Source organism: Peromyscus maniculatus, chromosome 15 (genome assembly GCF_049852395.1).
Source record: "Peromyscus maniculatus bairdii isolate BWxNUB_F1_BW_parent chromosome 15, HU_Pman_BW_mat_3.1, whole genome shotgun sequence".
Lineage (NCBI taxonomy): Eukaryota > Metazoa > Chordata > Mammalia > Rodentia > Cricetidae > Peromyscus > Peromyscus maniculatus.
Window position 1 is genome coordinate 70677988 of NC_134866.1, and position 20000 is coordinate 70697987.

Below are 20000 nucleotides of genomic sequence, written 5' to 3' on the forward strand. Positions count from 1 at the left end.
CCTAGGACGACTGTGGCATATAATAAATTTCAGTTTTACTCAATTATTGAAAAAAAAGAGAGAGATTTAAAAAAGAACAACATACTAAAAGGATATCCTTTTGTCACACAATGTTCAGCATCCTAATGAACCAAAAAAAGTAAATGTTGAGAAAAAAAAATGAAATATTGGGGACTGGAGAGATGCCTCAATGGTTAAGAGCACTGGCTGCTCTTCCAGAGGACCTGGGTTCAGTTCCCAGTACCCACATGGCAGCTCACAGCTGTCTGTAAGTTCAGTTCCTCAGGATCTGACACCTTCATACCAATGCACATAAAATAAAATTAAAAAGTAAAATTAAGGGGTTGGGGATTTAGCTCAGTGGTAGAGCGCTTGCCTAGCAAGCGTAAGGCCCTGGGTTTGGTCCTCAGCTCTGGAAAATAAAATAAAATAAAAAATAAAAAATAAAAATAAAAAAAACAGGGTTTCTCTGTGTAGCCCTGGCTGTCCTGGAACTCACTCTGTGGACCAGGCTGGCCTCAAGCTCAGAGATTCCCCTGCCTCTGTGAGTGCTGGAATTGAAGTCGTGCGCCACCACTGCCTTTAAAGCCTATAGCCCTTCTAGCCTTTGTCCTAAGTCCAGGCAGGTTACCTCCTTCTCTCTTGTCCTAAGCCAGCCTGATCTGGGAGAGAATGGGTTTGAACATAGATACCTAAGTGTTCACTTCAACAAGCTGACCTAATCTTGTTTCTGCTTTGCTGTGAGATAGCCCATGAGGAAATGAAGTTTAGATAGAGATTTCCCAAGGGAAATGGGGGGCACAGAAAACACAGGCTAATAGTTGGAGGTACAGTGAGACCTCCACCTTGCCCATGAGGCCTTTTGGAACCATGGTCTGGCTGGCTTTCCCCACAGCCCTAACTCTCCCTCTTTGGGGAGGGGAAATCCCTCAAGATAAGACATTCCTTGACAGGGGGGCATTGGGGGGAAACTAGAAAAGGAAATTTGTCAGGATCACAATTTGTTGGAGAATGGAATGTTTAGGAACAAACAGGTATACATGATGGCTGGGGTTTAGGAGCCCAAACAGGCCACTGGGCACAGTCAACTGTGCAGGCTCTGGGGAAGAGGCATGGGTGTCCCATCCTCAACCTACAGGGTGAATCAAAACGGTTTTTATATTGCTTTGTTTTGGTGTTTTAAGATAGTCTCTCTCTATAGCCCAGGCTGTCCTCAAACTCACTGTTCTTCTGTGTGGCCTCTCCCAGTTGGCACCCCAATGCACCCACCACTTCTACAAAATGAGAATAATTTACCCAATCTTCTCTCCCTCTAGGAAGAGATCTTTGTTAATTTCTGAAGTGTGACAGGTAGCTTTAATTGTCAACTTGGCACAGCCTAGAATCACCTAGGATCAGAGTCCTGATGAGGGATTCCCTAGATCAGGTTGGACTGTGGGTGAAGGGACCTGAGTGTTTTGGGGTACTCCCCTCTGGACCCTGACCAGACCACACCTAAAAACCAATTGCAAAGAGAGCTGGACGGTGGTGGCCCATGCCTGTAATCCCAGCACTCAGGAGGCAGAGGCAGGCAGATTTCTGTGAGTTTGAGGCCAGCCTGGGCTACAGAGCTAGTCCAGGACAGGCTCCAAAGCTACAGAGAAACCCTGTCTCAAAAAACCAAAAAAAAAAAAAACTTGTGCCCAAATGCAAAGAGATCCTTTATGAAGCAAGGCAAAGAGATAAGGTGGCTGAGTCTGAACTGGGCAGAAACAGCAGCAAATAGATTTGCAAGTGTTAAATCTAAGAGGGAAAAAAAGGGAGGCCCACGTAAGAATGAGCTAGGATGTGTTGGTAAGTTCTGATTGGGTATTTTAATTAGGTTAGTCAAAATAATGAATGTTGGTTGCTGAACCTTGATGTTTTGATAGTTGGGGAGCCTTGGTGATCAGCTTCAGGAATGAGTCAGTGGCCAAATAAGGGAATAGAACCTTGGTGGCTAGCTTTAGGAATGCAATCTTTTTTTAAATTTATTTTTTAATTACATTCATGATATTCATTAATTACACTCATGATATTAAGTACATTTGTGGTATTCATTGATTACATTCACAGTATTCATTCAATACTTGTATTTATGATATCCATTAATTACATTAATTGTATTGATTTATTACATTCATGATATTATGTGGAATGTAATCTAATAGTTTAGCAAGGCGGAGAAAGGTAAAAGGCAAAACCTGTGGGCGCCACGTTTGCCATCCTCAGGCCAGCTAGAGCCCTTCAGTGGGTATGTCTGTGGAAGATTGTCTTGAGTATTAAATGATGTGGGAAGACTCAGCTAGCTCTCTGTGGGTGGCATCAATCACTTAGGCGAGGGATTCAGGACTATGTAAGCATAGAGAGCGAGCTAAGTGTTATCATGCATGCATTCATTTCTCCCTGCTCTTGACTGTGGGTGTTCCTGCCACTTTGGTTTCCCTGCAATGATGGACCATAAACCATCTCCCCCTAAGTTCCTTGTGCTTGGATATTCTATCACAGTCACAGGAATGAAACCAGGACGTCAAGTCTGTCCAAAAATCCCTCTTGTCTATGTTTACTGGAACTGAGAGTGTGAACCTTGAGTTTGTTTGAACAAAACAAGACCTTTGAACCCTCCGCAGGGACAGGTGTCCAGAACACCTGGGAGCTCGCTCTTCCCTCACATGACCCCTCTCTGTTCCAGTGTCTAGCAGCACAAGTTTCACAGCCCCACAGGGAAGCACCTCAAGGCCGCAGGCATGTTTCTCCCCGTCTGCCCTTCAGCCAGGGTGAAGCTATGGGTTTTTTGTTTGTTTGTTTGTTTGTTTGTTTTGTTTTGTTTTGTATTTTTGAGACAAGGTTTCTCTGTGTAGCCCTGGCTGTCCTGAGGCTCACTATGTAGACCAGACTGGGCTTGAACTCAGAGATCCACCTGCCTCTGCCTCGGGAGCGCTGGGATTAAAGGTGTGCGCCACCACCCAGCTGCTATGGACTGATTCTTTGTGCTCACTTGGTTCACTTTTGTTAATACAGCTGAGTCGGGTTGTCCGGATTTATCTGAGATTTTTAAACTAAAAAGGGACAAATGTTCACACTTGTGTCCATTTCACATCTTCCCTGTACATGGCTAGCATCTACTTTAAAACTCCATTTTAGTAATTATGAATGTGGGTTAATAGAAACAATTTAATTATTGCTAATATTGAAAAAGATAGACTGAAAATTAAAAAGAAGAAACCCAGGGTAGTAATTTAAAAGCTGTGTCCAATTGGGTTTCACTCATTCATTTTAAAGCAGACAGGCATCGACGGGCCAGTGGGGCAATGGATAACGCGTCTGACTACAGATCAGAAGATTAAAGCAGACAGGCCCAGCTTTAAAAAAATAATAATAATAATAATAATAAAAACCTACAGAACAGAGATCTTCTCTCAAAAAGTACAGTGGAGGCATTCATGCATTTGTCATACAGTTCTCACCCCTTATCAAAGATACTTCCTTCTGAAGTGTGTGGAGGCTGTAACAGACAACCACAGTGGCAGAATTGCAGAATGCCAAGCGACTGTGGAGTTCCCAGTCCCAAATGAAGCATCTCTAACATGGCCCCTACACCTAACACTCAGTGGGCATCGTGAAAGAGGGGGCTGAAAAGTGGAAGAGCCAGAGGACCAGGACAATTGCTGTGAGACAGTATTTTCTAGACATGTCAGAGATGCTGCATCTATGAACACTCAACATTATGATTGCCTGCACAATCAACATGCAGTATGAGGTCCCATGCATAGATAAAGAACAACATGTAATTAATGTCTGCAGAATAAAGGAGAATTGGTTTTCTTCAGAAATGAGCCCCTGATAGGTTACCCAAGTGTTGTAGAATATTATTTCAAGGTGTGTTACTTTTGTTTATGCTCTAGAACATTTGTCTAATGATTCAAAGATGTGTTTGATTAAATAAAATTCACCTGCGGTCAGGAGGCTGAGTCAGCAACTAGCTGACAGGAAGTGGTAGGGAGGAGCCAGGTGAGAAAGGGTTTATAAGGAGGGACAAGGAGAAGCATGAAGGCTTTTTGGAGGATAAGAGCAAGGAGAGGAGGTGAGCTACTTGTTATTCAGTCTCCGAAGAGCAGAATTCCACCTTAACCTTTGAATCTTGAATTTTTTAGAGGGAGAAGGGTTTAGTTAAGTTCCCTTCGTAGCTTTGCAAGAGTTGGAGCCAAAGGGAAGAGTTTTCCCTCCAGCTATGGCCCTCCACTGCTGGTAGCGGTGGAGTTGCAATTGGTAATTCAGACAGTTGTAGCTAAAAGGCAGCAACCATTTAAAAAAAGGACAACACACAAGAATAAGAAGTCAGCTCTAAATACAAATTGACTGAATATTGTAACTGTTATTCTTACTTGATAACTGTATGGTTGTATATGATTTTACTATGTTAAAGTTAAAGCCTTCCTCTTTTTTTTTTTTTTTTTTTTGGTTTTTTCGAGACAGGGTTTCTCTGTGTAGCTTTGTGCCTTTCCTGGGACTCACTTGGTAGCCCAGGCTGGCCTCGAACTCACAGAGATCCGCCTGGCTCTGCCTCCCGAGTGCTGGGATTAAAGGCGTGCGCCACCACCGCCCAGCCAAGAAGCCTTCCTTTTTAATTAGACAAAAAGGGGGAAATGTCATGGAATAATCTTTTTGAACACTGTGAAGATATGACTTTGCCAAGGCATCTTCTGATTGGTTTAATAAAAGGCTGATTGTAACTTATGGGACACTATGAAAGCAGTGCTAAGAGGAAAATTCATAGCTCTGAATGCACACATAAAGAAGATGGAGCAATCCCATACCAATGAATTAACAGCACAACTGAAAGCTCTAGAACAAAAAGAAACAAACTCACCCAGGAGAAATAGACACCAGGAAATAATCAAATTGAGGGCTGAAACCAACAAAATAGAAAACAAGAGGACAATACAAAAATCAATGAAACAAAGAGTTGGTTCTTTGAAAAAATCAACAAGATAGGCAAACCCCTAGCCAAATTAACCAAAAGGCAAAGAGAGAGCACTCAAATTAACAAAATCAGAAATGAAAAGGGAGACATAACAACAGACAACGAGGAAATCCAGAGAATCATCAGATCATACTTCAAAAACCTGTACTCCACAAAAATGGAAAACCAGGAAGAAATGGACAATTTTCTGGATAAATACCACATACCAAAATTAAATCAAGACCAGATAAACCATTTAAATAGACCAATAACCCCTAAAGAAGTAGAAACAGTCATCAAAAGTCTCCCAACCAAAAACATGCCCAGGACCAGATGGTTTCAGTGCAGAATTCTACCAGACTTTCAAAGAAGAACTAATACCAATCCTCTTCAAAGTGTTCCACACAATAGAAACAGAAGGAACACTACCAAACTCTTTTTATGAGGCTACAATTACCCTGATACCCAAACCACACAAAGATGCAACAAAGAAAGAGAACTACAGACCAATCTCCCTCATGAACATTGATGCAAAAATACTCAACAAAATATTGGCAAACAGAATCCAAGAATACATCAAAACAATTATCCATCACAACCAAGTAGGATTCATCCCAGGGATGCAAGGATGGTTCAACATACAAAAATCAGTCAATGTAATACACCATATAAACAAACTGAAAGAAAAAAACCACATGATCACCTCCTTAGATGCTGAAAAAACCTTTGACAAAATCCAACACCCCTTCATGATAAAGGTTTTAGAAAGATGAGGAATACAAGGAACATTTCTAAATATAATAAGAGCAATTTATAGCAAGCCAACAGCAAACATCAAATTAAACGGAGAGAGACTCAAAGTGATACCACTAAATTCAGGAACAAGACAAGGCTGTCCACTCTCCCCATATTTATTCAATATAGTACTAGAAGTTCTAGCTAGAGCAATAAGACAACAAAAGGAGATCAAAGGGATACAAATTGGCAAGGAAGAAGTCAAACTTTCACTATTTGCAGATGATATGATAGTATACATAAGTGACCCCAAAAACTCTACCAGGGAACTCCTACAGCTGATAAACTCCTTCAGTAAAGTGGCAGGATACAAGATCAACTCAAAAAAATCAGTAGCCCTCCTATACACAAATGATAAAAGGGCTGAGAGAGGAGTCAGAGAAACATCACCCTTTACAATAGCCACAAATAATATAAAATACCTTGGGATAACACTAACTAACCAAGTGAAGGACCTTTTTGATAAGAACTTTAAATCTCTAAAGAAAGAAATTGAAGAACATATCAGAAAATGGAAGGATCTCCCATGCTCATGGATAGGTAGGATTAACATAGTAAAAATGGCAATCTTACCAAAAGCAATCTACAGATTCAATGCAATCCCCATCAAAATCCCAACACAATTCTTCACATACTTGGAAAGAAAAATACTCAACTTCATATGGAAAAACAAAAGACCCAGGATAGTTAAAAGAATCCTATACGCTAAAGCAACCTTTGGAGGCATCACCATCCCTGACCTCAAGCTCTACTATAGAGCTATAGTGATAAAAATAGCTTGGTACTGGTATAAAAACCGACATACAGACCAATGGAATCGAATTGAAGACCCTGACATTAATCCATGCACATATGAACACCTGGTTTTTGACAAAGAAGCCAAAACTGTACAATGGAAAAAAGAAAGTATCTTCAACAAATGGTGCTGGCATAACTGGATGTCAATATGTAAAAGATTACAAATAGATCCATATCTGTCACCATGCACAAAACTTAAGTCCAAGTGGATCAAAGACCTAAACATAAATCCAGTTACACTAAACTTAATAGAAAAGAAAGTAGGAAGCACTCTTGAACGCATTGGCACCGGAGACCATTTCCTAAATAAAACACCAACAGCACAGATCCTGAGCACAACAATTAATAAATGGGACCTCTCAAAACTGAGAAGCTTTTGCAGGGCAAAAGACACAGTCAATAAGACAAAAAGACAGCCAACAGAATGGGAAAAGATCTTCACCAACCCCACATCTGACAGAGGACTGATCTCCACAGTATATAAGGAACTCAAGAAACTAGACATCAAAATACTGAACAGTCCAATAAAAAATGGGCTAAAGAGCTAAAAAGAGAATTCACAAAACAAGAACTACAAATGGCTGAAAGACATTTAAAAAAATGCTCAACATCCTTAATCATCAGAGAAATGGAAATCAAAATGAGTCTGAGATACTACCTTACACCTGTCAGAATGGCTACGATCAAAAACACCAATGACAGTCAGTGTTGGAGAGGATATGGAGCAAAGGGAACACTCCTCCACTGTTGGTGGGAAGGTAAACTTGTACAACCACTGTGGAAATCAGTATGGCAATTTCTAAGAAAATTAGGAATCGAAGTACCTCAAGACCCAGCCATCCCACTCTTGGGCATATACCCAAGGAATGCTGATTCATACCATAAAGATACATGCTCAGCTATGTTCATAGCAGCACTATTTGTAATAGCCAGAACCTGGAAACAACCTAGATGCCTGTCAACTGAAGAATGGATGAAAAAAATGTGGTACATATACACAATGGAGTACTACTCAGCAGAGAAAAACAATGAAAGCATGAAATTTGCAGGCAAATGGATGGAACTAGAAAAAATCATCCTGAGTGAGGTAACCCAAACCCAGAAAGACAGTCATAGTATGTACTCACTCATAAGTGGATTCTAGATATAAAATAAAGAACAATCAGACCACAACCCATAGAACCATGAAGGCTATATATATATAGCATGGAGGTCCCTAGGACGACTGTGGCTTATAATAAATTTTGGTTTTACTCAATTATTGATAAAAAAATAGCCAAATGAATGGAAACACATGAACTATGAACCAAAGGCTAAGGGGCCCCCAGCTGGATCAGGCCCTCTGAATAGGTGTGACAGTTGATTGGCTTGATCAGTTTGGGAGGCAACTAGGCAGTGTGACCAAGTCCTGTGCTCATTGCATGAGTTGGCTGTTTGAAACCTGGAGCTTATGCAGGGATACTTCGCTCAGTCTGGGAGGAAGGGACTGGACCTGCCTGGACTAAGTCTACCAGGTTGATCACAGTCCTCGGGGGAGGATTTGCCCTGGAGGAGGTGGGAATGGGGGGTAGACTGGGGGTGAGGGGAGGGTGTGGGAGGGGGGAGAATAGGGGAACCCGTGGCTGATATGTAGAACTGAATGGTATTGTAAAATAAAATAAATAAAAAATTTTTAAAAAAAGGCTGATTGTACAATTAAAAAAAAAAGTCAGCTCTAAACTGATGTACATATAGACAGAACTAACAAGACTGGGGTTGGTGTGTGTGTGTGTGTGTGTGTGTGTGTGTGTGTGTGTGTGTGTAAAACAATAATACAATAATAATTGCAGAAAAGGTCATGAATTTGAGAGGCAGATGTGTGGAACAGGAAGGATGAGTGGAAATGGTGTAAATACAATGCATTTGTGTATGAAATTATCAATTAAAAATTTGATAGTTGAACAGTGGCTGAAGAAGACACCAATGTAGGCCTCTGACCTCCATATGCACACACACACACACACACACACACACACACACAAACACACATACACGTTTCACATGTTCTCTCCTTATGTGGATATTTTAAAAAGCTCATGTGAGTTGTAAAATAGTGATTAGCAGAAGCTGAGAATAGCAAGGGGTAGTGTGATAAACTGAAGCCAGTGAATGGGCACCCAAACACAGGATCAATAAGTTCTGTGTCCTCCAGTATAGTGTATGTATGTGGGGTAACTATAGTTTACTTCACCTATACACAGAGAGAAATTCAAAGCCCCTAAACAAGATTATAAAATGGAGATGGAAATATTATTTTATTTAAACAGCACATGCTGTGTTCATGTACTGAAATATCATACCACACCCTTTAAGAGCCATACAACTACTGTGTGTTAATCCAGAAACTTTAGTGTTTGAGATAGACACATTAGTTGTTCTGATTGGAGCATTACATATTATGCACACATACTTAATTATCACAGTATCCACTATTAATTTATACAAATAAAATAATTAAGCCATCTATACTATTATGCACTTAGAATTCCATACACTTAGGAGGTAGAGGCAGAGGATCTGGAGTTCAAGACTAGTGTCTCCTACACAGTGAGTTAAAGACCAGCTCAGGCCACATGAGACCCGGAATAATTTTTTTTAATAAAAAAAAATCAAGAGAGCAAACAAATACATGATTAGGATTTCCAGAAGAACAGAGTGTCTTTGCTCTATGGAGGGCATAGCTTTGAATTTGTAGAGACATGGGAAAATTTCCCCAATACCTTATAAAGTTTTGATAAAATAAACTTCATTCAGTGGCATTATCTTCATTTTGAACATATCCAAAATTGGTGAGAGTATTCCCAATTAAAAAATCTACACTGAAGCTGGACATTTTGGTGCACACCTTTAATCCCAGCACTCTGGAGGCAGAGGCAGGCAGATCTCTGTGAGTTTGATGCCAGCCTGATCTACAGAGTGAATGAGTTCCAGGACAGCCAGAGCTACATAGTGATACCCTGTCTCAAAAACAAACAGCAACAACAACAAAACAAAAACAAAAACAAACAACAAAAAAATCTACATTGGAAGGGTTGGTCGATGGATCAACAGGGTAAGTGCTTGCCATGTAAGCATGAGGAAAATGTGAGAAATGGAATTTGGATCCCCAGAACCTATGTCAATTCTGGGTAAGTGCGGCCCAGTTGTAATCCCAGCCAATGGGAGGTGTGGATAGGGATCCCCGGAGCTATCTGGGTAGGTAGACTACCTGAAGCAAGATCTGGGTTCAAGTGAGACATCCTGCTTCAGCCTATAAATTGAAAGTGATTGAAAAAAATCACTTGATGCTCACCTCTGACCTTCATACACATGTGTGTACACATGCATACACGTGGACCCCCACATACACACATGGGCCTACTCACATGTGAACAGACAAACATACATGCATACCACACATACACATGCAAAAAATTTAAGTGTAAGTTGAGCATTTTCTCATTAAATTTTCTTCAAAAATATAACCTTATAGTTTATGTAATATGTCATGTGAACATGCAATAATTCACCTATTTGTTGTATTAGTTTTTCAGTATCACACAAAGACACACAGACATATACCTTTCCAGTGTGGATCTCTAGAAAAGAACAAATACACCAAAAGAAATAAACACACAGAGGTTCATGCCAGACTGCTGCTTTCCAGAGTGGTTCCCTTTTCTTTGTTTTGTTTTTGTAAGACAGAGTCTCACTCTGTAGCTCAGGTCAACAAGCCCATGGCAATCCTCCTGCCTCAGCCTCCCAAGTGCTGGTATTACAGGTGTGAGTCACCACACTAAGCTCAGGATGAGTATGGTTTTATTTCCACTACTAGTGTATACAGAATCTGTTCTCACTGTGCCTTCTTTCTTTTTGAACTCCTGGAGAGAACACATGTACTTGGCATGTGCTACACAACTAAGCTATAAATCCACCCCTTATTGTAATTAAAATACCTTTCAAAGCTAAAAGGATACATAGCGCTTCACTGCCATTTATATTTGTAGTCATTCATTATTAATAACATTCAAGATGTTTTCTGTTTATTAGCTACTTACATGTTTATTCATTTTCTGATAGGCAGCTGTCTTTCTGTCATTCTAGATTTTTGGAAGTTTACAATGCTCTTCCTGTTTACTTAGGTAATATTATATCCTTCTGAGGTCTTTGATGTAGCTGAAGACTAGTTATAATTTTCCTTATAATAAAAGATAAGTTAGATATGAAACCTTAGAATCACAAAAATAGGATAAATAGAATATCTTCTTTGAATTTGGCAAATATAGACTATATATTGTAACTGTAATTCTTGTTTGATAACTGTTTTGTTATATATAATTTTACTATGTTAAAGTTAAAACTTTTTAATTAAACAGAAAAGGGGAAATGCTGTGGAATAATGCTTTTGTATACTGGTTTAATAAAACGCTGATTGGCCAGTAGCCAGGCAGGAAGTATAGGCGGGACAGGCAGACAAGGAGAATTCTGGGAAGAGGAAGGCTGAGTCAGGAGATGCCACCCTGCCGTCCAGGTAGCAGCATGTAATGACACACAGGTAAAACCATGGAACACGTGGCAACATATAGATTAACAGAAATGGGCTGACTTTAAATGTAAGAGCTAGTCAGTGGTTAGCCTGAGCTAGTGGACAAGCAGTTATAATTAATATAAGCCTCTGTGTGTTTACTTGTGTCTGAGTAGCTGCAGACCAGATGGGACACAGGAAAACTTCAGCTACACTGAGACAAGGTTTCATGTAGCTCAGGCTGTCCTCAGACTCCAAATCCTCCTTCCTTAGCCTCCTAAATGCTGGGATAGCCAGTTATTTTCAGTTGAATGACATAATCCTTAACTGTTGCCCATTTTGTGTATCTACAATACATTAGATCAACAGACTTTACAGAGCAGTTTAGGGTTACAAAAAAAGAATAGAAAGTAGAGATTTCCCACTACATTCCTGCCTACTCTCTCAATTCCTCTCCATTTCTTCCTGCCATTTCTGTCTGTTATTAGCACCTCACACTGGTGTAGTACATTCATTCCCGTTAATGAGCCAATGTTCTCACCTGACTACTCACTGAAGTCCGTATCTCACATTCACATTCCTTCTTTGTATTTTAGGACTGCTGTCCCAGTATCCTCAGGAATGTTTCCAGACCCCTCCTCCAGGATACCAGAGCCCATGAATATGTGTGCTACCACTGTCTGACTTTTGTGTTGACTTAAAATGGCTTGCTATTTCCCCTTATCTCCAGATAAACTTTATTTATTAACATACAAATAAAATATCACCACATTTGAGCACAAATAAGATATCACCACATTTCCCTTTTTTCTAATAAAAATTTTTTAAAAATTTAAAAAGTTATAACTAAGGAAAACTATATACAATAAATACAATAACTATATACAATATATACAAGCAATAAATACATCAACAATATCTAGTCAATTTGCATTTGACAAATTCAGAGAAAATATTACATTATCTATTCTATTTTGGTGAGTCCAAAATGTACATAATTCACTTTCTATACTAACTTATATTACCAACAGAAAACTATCTCATGATGTCTTTCAAACTTAGACATTTTACACCTCTTAGTGAGTTTCTTTTCTGAATTTCTTAACAAGGAAAATTGTTACTACAATTATCTAATCTTCAACTCCCTCAGAGACCCAAGAAGGAAATAATATTACCTAGAAAAACAGGAAATGCAAACAAGCGACTTCCAAAAAAATCTGAGTTGACAGAAACAGCCAGCTGCCTAGACAGTCACCGGAGGTTTCTCTGCACGTTGGGGCATCATCATCAGCCTATAGGCTCAACGTATCTGACAGACTCATTTGTGAAGTAGGATGTACACAAGGCCTACAGCTCAATTCACATTCAGTGGGAGTATTCCATGTACCAGATAAACCTGAATTCTGCCAGTGTCCTGTCATGAATCAGGACTTTAAATTCTGGAAACTGATGGGTTATTTTGGAATTCAGCTGCCTATTCCTCTTGGCTTGTGGATGGCTTCATCTCGGCATCCTGTTCTTCTCCATATCCCATTCTTCTTGGCTTGTGGGTGGTTTTATCTCGGCATCCCATTCTTCTCGGATTGTGCGCTACTTCATCTCCTTTGTTAAATGCCAGTCTACCATTGAGAGGTTAGACTCCATCAGCCTAATTACTCTTTCAAGAATAACTATTTCAGCTACTGTTCAACTGCACACCAGAAGCCATTGGTCCACTGCCTGTTCAGTTACCTTCGAAGAAAGGGGCACTGTAACTTTTCTGGATTGGAAAGCCCCTTCAGTGATGGTGCCATATTGTCCTGGCCTCAGAGGATGCCTGTTGCCAAAGTTGCAACCACACTTGTCTTGGCAAGGATTGGTAGTCCTTTGTCTTGTATCCTGTTTGTCCATTTTGGATAGCATACTGTCAGCAGTTGATGCAAGGGCACTTTGTTGCCCAGTGGCTAACTTTTGCCACAATGAAAGCTAACTCCATATGCAGTTTCTTCAATGCCTATATCTTCTCTGAAGTAGATTGGTGCTGCCAGGAGCTGACATGTCTCATAATCATAAAAAGAAAGAAAAAAATTCTAAGTTATTAAAACATTTTAAATGCCATATTCTGTAGATCTCTGAAGGATTTGAAGATAACCTATCTATCTAAAATATATCTCTGCTTGACCTTGAAAACATACCTAATATGATTACAAGTTCAATTGTAATATCTAACTAGTAACTTTCATTTCTTTATATCCTAATAGTTGATAATAATAACATTCAAGGATTAGCAAATTGCATTACATTGTTAAATGAACTGCATAGGTACAATATCCTGAACAAGATTAGAAATATACATACAGCATTTTCTAACAATATCAAGCTCAATATATATAATTTGTATACAACATATGAAAATCCAATCCAATGTAAAGTATTTAAAACCAGTAGTTGTCTACCTTTTAATCTATATCCTTTCTTCTTTTCAGAGTAGATTCAATAATATACCCTTTATTCTATCATTTCTATATCTCTTTTTTTTCAGAGTAGATTCATTAATCTACCTCTTATCTATATTCTCTTTTTTTTCCAAACAAGAACCTTAAATCTAATCTCCTTTGTTTAGCCCTTTTCCTGAACATTAACAACAACAACTTGTAACCAACCCTCCTAAACAATGACAACTATCCCAAGCTTGAAACCCACTGAAAGACCAAAAACCACCCGCCCCACCTTTTGGGAATATGAGCATCATGTTCTTAAAATTACTTCCTGCTGTTTGTGGATGAAGCCATCTTTAGGGGATACTGAAATGAAAAATTTTGGGTTAATTGTCAAGTTCTGGGAGAGGTAGCTGTATCATTTGTTGTTCAGTCTCTGCACAGTGCAAAAGTACAGGGCTTATCGAAAGTCCCCACTCAAATAGTCTATGAAGCTGGATCATCTCAGCTAGCCATCTCGAAATTATTCTGAGCAGTTTGTAGTCCAAAAGTGATCTTTGGGTGATGTTTGTCAGCTTAGTGGTATTATTATTGTCCATGTGGAATCATCATTGTGGGGCCCCATCATCTTTCTGGAAACTTCAAACTCACTGTTAGTCCTGGTCTTGGTTCCCTGCAGAAAACTGATACAGATTCCAACACAAAACATGTACAGGCAGCTAAATGAAGTCTTTTTTTTTAGAGAATTAGTTAGTACTCTATATGATAATGAAATGAAAACAAGCACACTTTATGAACTGTGATTCTCTAGCAAAATATTCCTTCAGAAATGAGGAAGCTCCCAGAGATGAACACTGAGTGAAGGGATTTCAGATGAGATGACCCAGGAATTCAGAACCTCAAGAAGAAATAAAGAACTTCCGTAGAGGCGACTCCACCCACGGTCAGAAAGGATGAACTTTGTTTCCTCCGAACTGTGAGAGATGTCATGTCACAAGCCCCCAAACAGCAGTGGCGAGACTCAAGTGCACAGAGATGTCTCTTTGTGACACCAGTCCCTGGAGCGGCCGGGGAGGGTTGAGAGCAGCGTTCTGTCTGTTAGTAAGAGGCCTGAGTTCACATAGGAGTGGTGGGGTTTCTAGTATTTTCAACGTAATCTCCATGGTGACACAGGAAAAACTAGAATCACGCAGAGAAGAGAGAGAAACTCAAGCATTTCTTCACTAAAAAATCAAAAGACAATAATCAGGAAATGAGAGACAAAGGCTGTAAGGTTAATGGAGGTCACAGCAAATGCCTCCTCGGTGATGAGTGCATGCTCGCTAGCACTCTGTCTCTCTGTGTCTCTGTCTCTGTGTCTCTGTCTCTGTCTCTCTCTCCACAGACCAAGGTTGGCAGGATGTGTAAAAAACATGACCCAAGTTCATGCCGTGTGCAAGGCTCACTTTGGTGAGCAAAGGTCCAAAGATGGAGCAGGCATGTGTGAGGACCAGGTGCTCTGTGCACCCTGTGACCAGAAGGAACAGGGCTGCTGTGCTGACACAGACGAAATCGACTGTGAGTCACAGTCAGGTCACAGGACCCAGGGTGCGGTGCCATTCCTGAACACCAGTGCTCCTGGTGTTATATTTAGGAAGTGGTCTCCTGTGCCAGTGCGTTCAAGGCTACTTCCTACTTCCTCTTCCATCAGGTTCAGTGTAGCTGGATTTATGTTGAGGCCGAGTTTTATCTAACTCTTCTGTCATTCTCCAGCACTAGCCATGGCAAACAGTTATGCCTGGCAAACAGTAGGTCCTCAGTAAATATGTTGCTGCTTTCTAATACAAACAGAAATAAGAAGGCCGCATCTCAGAGGCAGGAGGGTAAAAACAAAACAAAAACATCCTTGAGATTCTCCATGGAACTGGCCACTGCTGGCCCACCACTGGGCCACGAACTTGACTGAATTAATCTCTGCCTGACACTAGCCTGGAAGGAACTCAGCGCGGTTGATGTCGGAGGCTGCTCAGTGACCTTGCCTATGTAACTCCCTGAACCTGCCAGTGGACGCCTTCCTAAGTCCTTCCCTCTCTGACTCATTTCTTTTGACCTGGGCCATGAAAGTGAAAGAACAGTAGTTCTCTCCTCCACTCCCACCTACCTCCTTTCCTTTTCATCCACTGGGGTTCCTCTCTGTCCCCCAAGTGCTTTGTGGCTGTTCTTCCATGACCTTTCTTCATCCTCACTGATGGGAGAAAAAAAAAAAATCCAACTTGGTACCCACTGCATCACTGGTAGCTGTTTCTCCTTTAGAACTCGGCACATTCCACCTGAATGCAGAAAGTAGAACAGACCTTCCAGAGAAGAGGGGAAAAGAGGCATCGGGCCCCTCAGGACAGAGGAAGCTATACAATGGGCATGGAAAGAGGCAACTATGTCAAGCATGTCTGTAGGACAGAGCTGAGGCTGAGGGAGGTTTTGCCTAGGATCAGAAACAAGAACGCAGCCAAAGCTCGGGTGAGAAACACCCTGGAGTGAGCTCTGGTCGTGTCAGTGGTGTGTGTGTGGGGGGGGGGGGGGCGGTGTTGGGTAGACCCAGCTAGAGAGACAGTTTGGTTCCACATAAAATGCGCTGGAAAGAGGTCATCCAAAGAAGAAAGAGAACGTGCTGGGGGTTTTCCTCCCTTCCCTTTTCTTTCCCCTTCCATGGGATTACATAAAAGAAATTCATCTATATCTAAATATACCTAGAAACCGCCACCGTCTTTGAGTGGAAGGCTCAGGGTAGCTTGCACATGCAGTCTCCAACAGTTTTATCACCAAGTGCAACCAACAAGATTGATCCAACCAAGGACCTGAAGGGAGATGAGGTTTAGCTTTAGCCACTGGAGGCTGAGTGTGAGCTGAGCCGACGTCCAAGTCTAGGACAGCTGTCGACTGAAGGAGATTGGCTACACACACCAGGGGGTTTCAGAAGTTTGTCTGTTTGCTTTTTAAAGTTAACACTTGCCAGAGCCAAGCATTCCCTTCTCTCCTCCCCTCCCTCCCTTCTACCCTCTCTTCCTTCTTCCTTCCTTTCTTCCTACCTTCTTCCCTCCCTCCCTCCCCCTTCCATCCCTCCCTCCCCCCTTCCCTCCCTCCCTCCTTCCATCCCTCCCTCCCTCCTCAAGATCTCATTGGCTTGCATAAACCGATGAGCTCCAGAGCTCTGTTGTCCCCTACTCCCCTCACAGCCCTGGTCCCAGACTTGGCTTTTACATGGACACTGTTGCTCCAAACTCAGGACTTCACGCTCGCACAGTAAGCACTGTTATCACTGAGCCATCGACCTTCCTGGAGCCAGGCATTTCCCCAGTGCTTCACCTCTATTAACCTGTTCAGATTCCCAAGTGACCTAGTGACCTGGCCACTGTTGTCATACAGCCAGCTCATCCAACACTGCTAGGAAAAGACTGGCCTTTGAGTGGGATGCAGATACAGACATCCTGGAGTCCGCCTCTGCTCCTAACCCACACGCTCCTCTGTCCCTTTGAGGGAATTAATGCTTGGTGTGACCATCTTTCTTGGGGAGCAGAGTCTAGTTCAGGTCTATTGAGGTAAGCCTTTAGTCCTTTAAATACACTTATCACAAATGTCAAGGGCTTTCTAAAGTGAAACTGAGCTAAAGTCACCACACACCCATACAACTCAAAAAGCTAGGAACAGGCGGGCCAAAGGTATTGGTGAATGAGCCGAGCTCTTACCACTTTCCTCTGTGGTTCCTGTAACTTATCATTCCCTTAACTCTGTCCCCTCAAATAAACGAAACAACTTGCAGTCTCACATTATTGCAGTACAACAAATATTAAATAGCATTTTTATATCTCCTAGAACTGGAAAGGTACTACTTTACTGTGAAAGACTAGACTGGTTTGTGAAAGGACCAAGCAGATGCCATAATAGGCTGCTCAGTCTTCTCTCAGAGATCAGGCCTCAATTTCAGTTTCCTGAGACTGAGCAAGCAGTCTCTGGGAGGGCCGTGAACCAAAGACACAGTCCTTGCAGTAGCTCCCTTTCTGCACGTACTCTGACCACTCAAAGTTCAGCCAGTTGTTTACTGTCTGGGACCCCTCACCAACTTAGAGTTATGTGCATGAGTCAAGAACAGAGCCTAGACCACTGAGCCAGCCCCCACAGTCAGTATGTGCTAGGCCAGCCAGCCCCCATGGCAGCTCAAGGACAAAGCCTGGGATTTGTCCCGGACAGCCCCCAAAATGATAAGTGTAACCTCCAACCAGTAAAATCAAAGGTTACATACCCTCATCCAATTAAAAGAGAACAATAAAAATAAACCAATCCAAGCTGCACCAATGCAAAACCTCCAACCCCCTCCCCCAACCCCCCTGAGGAGCTTGTGTTTTTTTACCTTTAAAAAGCTAGCCTCACAAAGAAAGAGCAACTCCTCCCTGCCTCACTCTATTGGGTGTAGGAATGAGTTCCCTGTCTAGACTTGTATCTACAGAATAAACCTTGCTGTTGCATTCTGGACATCCACGGTCTTCAGTGGACTCTTTGGGGTTATGATCTGGGTATAACAGTTTGAACCCTGCCCTGACTGACTATTTCTTGAATGATCCCTTATCATTTAATCTTTGAAAGTATGGCTTTTTTTTTTTTTTTTTTTTTTGGATTCACATCTCTGCTGACTCAGTCCCATTTTTTTTTTCCTGGTATTTCATGCCCTACAGTATCTTTCATTTACTAAAGCCCCTTATGCTGAAATCAGCTCTGCATCATTTTTATCAGTTGTTTAGGGGTGGGCAGGGTTCCCCTTGGCTGGGTGGGCAGAGTCCTCCCTGGCTGGGTGGGCAGGGTCCTCCCTGGCTGGATGGGCAGGGTCCCCCTTGTTTGGCTGGGCAGGGTCCCCCTTGGCTGGGTGGGCAGGAGGGTCCTTCCCTGACTGGGTGGGGAGGGTTCCCCTTGGTTGGGTGGGCAGGGTCCTTCCTGGCTTGGTGGACAGGGTCCTTTCTGACTAGGTGGACAGAGTCCTCCCTGGCTGGGTGGACAGGGTTATCCCTGGCTGGATGGGCAGGATCCCCCTTGTTTGGGTGGGCAGGGTCCCCCTTGGCTGGGTGGCCAGGGTCCCCTTGTTTGGGTGGGCAGGGTCCCCCTGGCTGGGTGGGCGGGGTTCCCCGGGTTGGGTGGGCAGGGTCCCCCCGGCTGGGTGGCCAGGGTCCCCCTTGTTTGGGTGAGCAGGGTCCCCCCTGGCTGGGTGGGCGGGGTTCCCCTGGTTGGGTGGGCACTGTTTGATCTGGGTTCTCTCCCTCCTGGCTTTGGCTTTCTTTTCTTCCCCACGGGGAAGCAGCGTTCTGAAGTTGCCATCTCTCATGCCCTCCCCTGCCCAGCTCGGTTCATAACCTTTGAAAACACCTTCCTCCACACACCTCTGAAGACATTCCGTTCCTCCTCCACGTCTTCCTCCTTTCCCCGTTTCCACAAGAAAGGCAGGTGTCCACTGTCTTTATTGATTAAGCAGTCAGATTCATCTCTCCGGTCTGTGGCCATTCCCCACCTGGAGCGCGGAGCCACTTAGAATCAATACCTATCTAGTCAGTTAATGAAGGGATCCTGGAGATGAGCCTCAAGCCTGCTGAAAGGAAAGAGCAAAGGCTTTTGATTCAACTGTCTCAAGCAGGAACCACGGTATCTTCATCTCTTAAAACTCTCTGATTCAATTAGCATTTAGCATCTTTACCTGATGATCAAAAAAGCAGTTCTTATGGGGGAATACTTTGAAATTCCGTCAAGCTATCCATTTTCTCTTTATTTTTAAGAAGAAACAGAACAAACGGTGTCACTTGTCCCCCGCTGTCCCTGTTCTTGACGCCCTCCACCTCATCTTGTGTTTTCCTTCACAATCAGTATTGAATATGTCGTGAGGGTTTTGTCTGGTTTTTTTTTTTTTTTTTTAAGCCTCTTTCTTATTCAATGGTTTGGGCCATGTAAGAGCATTACATCCACACTCTGCTCCTAGTCACTGCAGATGTACGGCATTTTGGTTATACTCTAGGTGAAATAAGCTATTATGAACTAACCTAGAAACCTAAGTGCTTTCCTTAACCCTGTTTCCATGGGGAAAACGCATTTCAAGTAACCAGCCCGAGCTGAGGGCTGCAGTGCAAGCCATTTGTGAACGGTGGCTGCCTGGAACCTTGAGGGCCTGTGACTTTTATTTGTCACCCGCTACACAGCAACAAAGCAGCGGAGTGTGCTTTCCACCTCCCTGTGCCCACCCTTCCTGAAAGCATCAGTGTTTCAAGGTTTTGCAAACGATGGAAAACCGATGGTTTTCCAGTAAGAAAACCCACGACAACTCAGCAGGGTCGACAACCCCAGAGCTCCTAAGAGCTCAGAGCACTGGTCCATTCAAGGACAACGTTATGGGACAACTGGCAGAAACAGATTTGTTTGTTTTTTGTTCATTTGTTTGTTTTGTATTGTTTGCGGG